The sequence below is a fragment of the Chrysochloris asiatica genome, unplaced genomic scaffold (assembly GCF_000296735.1).
Source record: "Chrysochloris asiatica unplaced genomic scaffold, ChrAsi1.0 scaffold00056, whole genome shotgun sequence".
NCBI lineage: Eukaryota > Metazoa > Chordata > Mammalia > Afrosoricida > Chrysochloridae > Chrysochloris > Chrysochloris asiatica.
Window position 1 is genome coordinate 13,619,683 of NW_006408574.1, and position 8,113 is coordinate 13,627,795.

Sequence of the window (8,113 nt, forward strand, 5' to 3'; positions counted from 1 at the left end):
TAGAAAGGAATGTTGGGAAACATGATTACAGAAAATCTGTAAGCCTGCCTTCAGCCTATAACTGATTGGAATACCTAAAAGGGGTTCTAGAACTTGCCCAGTGAAATAGGCCTTATGTGGAGCCTTTGCCAAGTATAGGACCTTAGGTGGAATCCTGAGTCCCATCCAGAACCTTATGAAGTGGGACATTCCCACTAGCAAGTACAAGCAGACCAGCCTGGAACAGCTGGAGCGACAGATGATACATCTTCAAAGAAAGATCATCAGGAGAAAGAGGGGCCTGAGCACCCCACCCCCCACTGGCCACAGCTCCTCTGTGGGTTTCATCCCACGCCACTTCTGACTGAAGGGGCAGGCAGCACCATAGTCAAGATTGTCCTGATGGATAAACATAAGAAAATGTGTGCGCATAATAGGAAGACATACTCCCATAGGGAGGTGTGGCACCCAGCCTTCCGCTCCTTTGGACCCCTGCCCTAAATCCTATGCATCTGTCAGGATGGCCACCGGGATTGCCAGTGCATGACCTGCCCTACTGAGCACCCCACCAGCACCCCAAGGAAGTGGCTGGAAAGCGCTGCAAGATTTGCCCAGAAGACAAGGCAGACCCTGGCCAATGTGTGAACAATGCCACCAGGTGTCTGCAAGTGACTAGCGGGGTTGTCGTCCACACATCAGTGTCCCCAGCCCAGACAACCTGTGCCACTTTGCCCTTGAATGTGAAGCCTCTGACCAGGTGAAGATCTACCTCTGGAAGCTGGTAAAAGGAATCTTCCACTTGATTCAGATCAAGAAAGTCAGGAAGCAAGACTTCCAGAAAGAGACACAGAACTTCCAGCTGCTCACCAGCACCCACGAAGGTCACTGGAACATCTTCCTAACCCATACCCCAGAGCTAAGGTCACAGCCAGTCCAGACAAAATGACCAAGACCTTATAGCAAATACCTAAACAGTTGCATATATGAACATATCATTTTTGTTATTGTACGTTAATAAAGAAGAAGTTGCATTACGCCTCAATAAAAAATTTTAAAAAGAAAGAGCATCAGGAAAAACCCAAAATAAAAATGGCAGTATGATTAGCTATTACAAGAATAAGCAAGTTGTTCGCTGGAAAGCCATCAAGGCAAGCAATCAAATCTATTCAGGACAACCTCCCCTCTAAGATTGAAATTCAAAGGGAACACATGAGCAGGCGTGTAAGCTTGCTGGTGACCACATTGGTCTACTGCTGAGTGGAAGAGGGAGAAAGGCAGAAATGAAGAAAGGGGCTGAGATCAACCACGATCCATAGACTCCCATTGACCAGAAGATGAGAGACAGAGAAGAGGAAGGGCTGGTTGATCCAAAATGTGGCGAGACCTGGAGACAACTGAGCCCCTGGACAATGATATAGCCACAGAGAGCTAGAGCTGAGAGTGAAGCAGCTAGCTGATACGGACAGAGGGGAGATGTAAAAGAACACCCAAACTTGCAGCTAGTACCCATTTGACCTAGCCTTGATGACTTGATAATCAGAACTCAACTAGAGGAAGATAAAAAAGAAAACAAGTTTTGATAAAGGAAATGAGGATAAATTGCTACAATTTGATGAACTTGACCTATACTCATCGAGGTAGTAGCTCAAAATACCAACAAAGAGGGAAGGAATCTTCACATCAAGTATCAATACTATCTCCTCTGTACATAAGATAGATAGGGAGGGACAACTTAGATATTGGCTACCTAAAATGAGGGGGCGATAAAGGCACGAAGTGACTGGCTTACAAGTTCTCAAGAAGGAGTTTAGTTTAATAATGTGTAGGGGAAGGTAGGGTCCCCACTGAATAGTTTTTTTTGGGGGGGGGATTTTTTATTTTTAAGGTTTTTATTGTGGATTGAGTGAAAGTTTTCAGGGCACATCATCGGTTTCACATTCAAACATTCATATACCTTGTTTCATTACATTGATTATAATCCCCTCCACATACCAACAGTTAACAGTTTCTCTCTATCCTCTTTAGCTTTTTTGGGGGGGGGGAAAGCTTTGCCTTTTTGGAATTTACAGTCTCGGCTTTTAGGGAAGGTTTTTACATTTATCTGTGGGTATCCAGGGCTCATGTATGGAATTACTAACCAGCATAACTGAATAATCAGATAAGGGACATTTTGCTATGTCTGCTAGGTGGCTAAAGTCTGATCCTCAGAGCCTATGGTTTGGACGGTCAGCAACGCTTGTGCCCACAGGGACTTGAACTCCTGACCGGGTCTGCACAGTCTGCATCAGATTCCCCCTTATTTATTATTTGTTTAGGGACGCTGCCTGTCAGGCAGTCAGTGCGAATTCCTCAGTCTTAACCCATCATCGAAACTCATTGCAGCATGGCAATGGCTTCCACTGAATAGTTTTCATCTTGTCTAGATGTGTCTGGTAAAAAGAGAAGGGGATAAAATTCTTATGATTCAATAGTAAATAACTGTTATCATGACTAATTGCAACTGTCACAATTGTAAAGGTAGATGTTTTATAACAAAAATGGGGGAGTAGTTAATCTTCAGTCTATAAACAGGGGACCCTAGGACCATCCAGGGATAAGAGCACAAGTGGAATGTGGGACCTCATCCAGAGAAGCAACAACACCAGAGATAGAGGCAGAGATGGGGACATGGAGAGAAGGAGCAGCTGAGGACTCTAGACTTATGGAAAGAGAGGGACTGAGAGCTGGCAGCCAGAAGGCAGACTTGCAGAATGTGTCCTTTGGTGGTATAAATTATTATATATGCTTGGATGTTTTAAAAAAGAAGAAAGAAAAAGAGCTAAAATGAATAGAGAGAAATACTGTTAAATGATGGTACATGGAGGGGATTATAATCATTATAATGAAACAAAGTATATGGTTTGTTGAATGTAAAATCGATCATCTGCCCTGTAAACTTTTACTCAATTCATAATAAAAACTTAAAATAAAAAAACAGATTTATAAATGCAATACTAGAAACATCTTCCTAAAGTAAAAGTATGAGAGATGATATCTTACCCTCTTGGATTCTAAGGCGCATTGTGGTTATACTTTTCCAAGAGAGATTTCTTTGCTTCTGGCAGTCCATGACACTTTCAATGTTCTTCATCAACACCATAATTAAAAGGCATTGATTCTTAAAAAAAAAAGAAAGAAACTCCTATGGAGCACAGTTCTACTCTGAGACACCTGGGGGCTGCCATAAGTTGAAACCGGCAGCAATTCATTTTTGTTTTTCATATGACTGTTGGCAGGTCATAGATCTTTTTGGAGACATAGCTATTGAATTCTTTTGACCATTTCTTCATCGTGGTGTTTTCTTTTCGTGATTGAGTTACGTAAGTTGCTTATATGTTCCAGAGTCCTGGTGCGGTACTGTAGAATAAGCACTGGACTGCTAAATGACAATTTGATGGTTTAAATGCACCAGTTGTTCCTTGCAAACCCAATATAGGGTTGCTATGAGTCAGAACTGACTATGCACTTAACAACAGCAACATATGTTCTAGAGATTAAACACTTGTTATTGTTGTTAAGGAAGTCCTGGTGTGGTGCTGTGGGTTGATGAACTAGACTGAAAAGTCAGTTTGAACCAGAAGGTCGGTAGTTCAAGCTCACAAGACATTCCTTGCAAACCCTATACAGGGTCGCTATGGGTCGGAACTGACTCGACAGCACTTAACAACAACAACGACATTGTTGATAAGTGCCGTCAAGTTAGTTATGAGTCATAACGACCTCATACAGGGTTTCCAAGGAGTGGCTGCTGGGTTTGAACCATTTACACTGTGGTTAGCAGTCCAGGCTTATCCTACAGTGCCACACTGAGACTCCTAGCAGGTATATGGTTACCTAATATTTCTTCTCACAGAGGTGACTGCCCTTTATAATTTACGCGGACTCTTAGTGTTCTATCCAAAGTACGTGTCCAATTGGTGTTTTGAAAGAGATCTTTTGTACTCCAGGAGAAAAACAAAAATAACAACAGAAAAGAATATCTGACTCTCTGTTCCTCAGGGATTCCTGTTGTTACTTAAGGAAGGCTGCAGTGACTGTTACAAACTGTTTTGAAAAGTGTGTATTGCAATGTTATTATCACTGCAGTCAAGGGCATACCATAGTCCACACAGTCCTCCCCCTGCTCCTCCCCCCAAGAAAAGAAAAAGACAGAAAGGAAAATAGGAGTGCAGGCCCTTTAAATTACTAATCCTATAAGAAGGACCACATAGGCCCAATGTCTCCAAGAACACCTTCAGACCAACCCACCCTGTGAACAGTGCAAACCATGCAGTCTCCAGTTTTTGGAGGATAAAGTCCCCATGGAGTGCCTTGGCCCCTGTCTGTTAGTGTCCTGAGAACAGGTCGCTAGTGCCACCTCAGTCCTGGGTAGTACAATGGCTTACCAAGCAATGGTCATTAGCCTTTTCCTTCATGTGACCCTGCCCTAGATGGTTGAAGTGTACGATCGGTTTCCAGAATCCAGAGAGTTTATTTCGATGACTCTTTCCAATTTGCATCTTGTTTGGGTGAAGAGACCAACCTCTAGAACTTCCTGCTCTGCCATTTGCATTCCACCTTAGAGATATTGTGGGATGGGTTCCAGATCATCACCATAAAGCAAACATCACAAAAAAAGGCAAATCACACTGGGATCTTTTGGCTTCCCATTGTAAATCTAAGTTAGTTTTGCACTCTCCTCTAAGTTGTGTTTACACTCTACTGTCATCTTCGAAGTGTGTAATACAATTATGAAAACGTTGGACCTATTGTAAGAAAGACCCAACACGTGACACAGATGCAAAGTGAGCACATGCCATTTAAAAATGCTGCCGACAGACTGGCTTGTGGCAGGGTTGCTGCCAATCTTCAGTTTGTAAAAAACACACAGAACCTGTGAAGTATATGAAAACGAGTGCCAGTACAATGAGGTATGCCTTCAAATTTCCTATATGTTGGATTTGCACATAAAATTTTGCCTGAAGAAATAGTAGCACTGATTAAACCAAACAAAGCAACCAACAACAAAAATAACAACAAAGAGGAAAATGGGAGACCTCTGAATTAATCACATTTAGTTGCATTTGAAGGGAGAAGTTCAACTTGCATTGAAGCCACTGGAGAAAAACAAAGCACAAGAAATTAAGGAAAAACAAACTGAAATGTTTCAACTAATTGACGCAACACTGTAAGCACGCACTCATCTCTTTCAAGCAAGATAGCTCCCTGGCCAATCAATTAGAAGACATCCATTTTTATGCCCATACCAAATGATGTGACCCAACAGAAGGCAGAAATCATCAAAAATATCACTAATTATCACATGCAAGTAAAATTTTGCTGAAGATCATTCAAATTTAGTTACAGCAATACAGGGACATGAGAGCTGCTAGAAATTCAAGCCAAATTCAGAAGCAGACTTGGAACAAGGGATATCATTGTTAGGGTTAGATGGATCTTGCCTGAAAGCAGAGAATACTAGAAAGATACGTGCTTGTGCTTTATTGACTATTCAAAGACATTCAACTACAGGGACCATAACAATTTATGGGTAATGTTGTGAAGTATAGGTATAATCCAGACCACTTAACTGTGCTGATAAGGAACCTGTAAAAAGAGCAAGAGACAGTCGTTTGAACAAAACAAGGTAATACTGACTCCTGAAAGGTGTGACCCAGAGTTGTATTCTTTCACCCTACTAATCCATCCTCTATGCTGAGCAGATAATCAGAGAATTTTGGATTGTATGGAGAACACGATTGCATCAGGATTGGAGAAAGACTCAGGAACAACCTGCAATATGCAGATGAGACAACCTTGCTTGTGAGAAATGAAGAGACTCGTATTGATGAAGACCAAAGACAACAGTCTACGGTATGGATGGCTTCTCAATGTAAGGAACACAACAATCCTCACAACAAGACTAATAAATAATATCATAAATGGAGAAGAGATTGAAGTTGTCATGACTTCATTTTGCTTGGACTCACAATCAATGCTCATAGAAGCAGCAACCAAGAAAGCAAAGGACATCTTGCTTTAGGCAAATGTGCTGCAACAGACCTCTTTGAAGTTTAAAAGTAAAGATGTCAGTTTGAGGATTAAGGTGTGACTGACTCAAGCCATGGTATTTTCAATTGCCTCATAGACATACAAAAGTTGGACAATAAATAACGAAAATGGCAGATAAATCAATGTGTTTGAATTATGGTGTTTCAGCAGATTGAAAGTATTTGGTCTGCTAAAAGACCAAACAAATCTGTCTTGAAAGAAGTACATCCAAAATGTTCTTTATAAGTAAGGTTGGCAAGACTTTGTCTCTTCGTCTCTCATATTTTGGACATGTTGTCAGGAGGGAGCAATCCTTGGAGAAAGGCATCATGCTTTGTAAAATGGAAGGTCAGTGAAAAACAGGACGCTCCCCAATGCAACGGATTGATATGGTGGCAGCTTCAATGGTCTCAGCTATAACAATTGTAAGGATAATGCAGGCTGGGCAATAGTTCATTCTGTTGCGTGTTAGTTCACTGTGACTCGGACTTAACTCAAAACACCTAACAACAGCAACTTTTGGGTGTGGAATTGTGAAAATAAGAAAAATGAAAAACAAACAGAACATTTGCCTTGCTTTTAAGAAGATAAACAGAAAAATAGCCAACTATTTACCAACAGGAGGGTGAATATATCCATACAATGGAATGCTACTTAGGATAAAACAATTAACTACTTGTAGAGGAAACCACATAAATGACTCTCAAAAGACTGTTGAGTTAAGAAGCCAGACACAAGAGCTCACTCTCCATGGCTTCATGTATATAAAGCTAGTTATGTATTGAGGCATCTTTCTCTCAGATGTTGATGAGTGTAAAGGGGAGCAGGGAACTTTCTAGAATGGTGAACTGGTAACTGTTTCCTGAAACCAAAAAACCTGTTGCTGTCCTGTTGATTCTATCTCCTGGGACCCCATGTGTTACAGACTGGAACAGGTCCACAGAGTTTCCATCGGCTATGTTGTCAAGCGCTGTCGAGTTAATTCAGACACATAGTGACCTTGTATTGGGATCCCAAGGACTGGGTGGTGGGTTTGAACTGTGGACCCTTTGGTTAACTGTACAATGCTTATCCTACAGCACCACATTAGGAATTAGTTTTTACCAAAGCAGATCTCTGAGTCTTTCTTCCAATCTATCACTGGGTGGGCTTGACCTGTTAACCTTAGTAGCCAAGTGGAAATCATTTGCACCACCAGGAACCTAACTGATTACCTACATAATAAAATCTCTTAGCTGTATACTTGTGCTGCCACCTACATAAATAATAGCTCAATTTTTAAAACTTGGCACAATTTATTAGGTTTCTGGCCATTGATATTTGTTGTTGTTGTTAAGTGCCGTCAAGTGGGTTCCGACCCCATAACGATCTTATACAGGGTTTCCGAGGCTGTACATCTTTATGGGAGCAGAAAGCCTCATCTTTCTCCCGCGGAACTGCTGGTGGTTTTGAACTCCTAACCGTGAGGTTAGCAGCCCAGCTCATAACCACTATGCTACTAGAGCTCCTTGGCCATTGATATACAGAAGGAAAATTGAGTCACCTAAGTTCCAGAATCAAGATTGAACAGCTCATGGTACTAAAAGAAGTCCAAGGTGCACTGAAGGCATTGGCAAAGAATAAGGGTCTGGGAATTGATCGAATGTAAACTGAAATCTTTCAACAAACTTGAGGCAGCACTGGAGGCACTCACTCCTTTATGCCAAGAAAATTGGTAGACAGCTACCCGGCCAACTGACTGGAAGAGATCCACATTGATACACATCCCACGCAATGTGGAAATCAATCATCAGACAATATCATTAATATTGCATGCAAATAAAATCTTGCTAAAAATAATTCAAAAGTGGCTGAAACAGTACATTGACAGGGAAATGCCAGTGGTTCAAGGCAGGTTCTGAAGAGGACGTGGAGTGAGGGATAATATTGCTGACATCAGATGTATCATGGCTGGAAGCAGAGAATACCAGACAGATGTTTACGTTGTGCTTTACTGACTACGCAGAGGTGTTCAATTGTGTGGATCATGACAAACTATGGACAACATTGTGAAGTATGAGTATTC

General features: G+C 41.5%; 1 pseudogene; it reads left to right on the plus strand.

Annotated features, from left to right (window-relative positions):
• Positions 1 to 939, plus strand: part of LOC102818769 — a 6,331-nt pseudogene extending 5,392 nt beyond the window's left edge.
• The last annotated feature ends 7,174 nt before the right edge of the window (positions 940 to 8,113 follow it).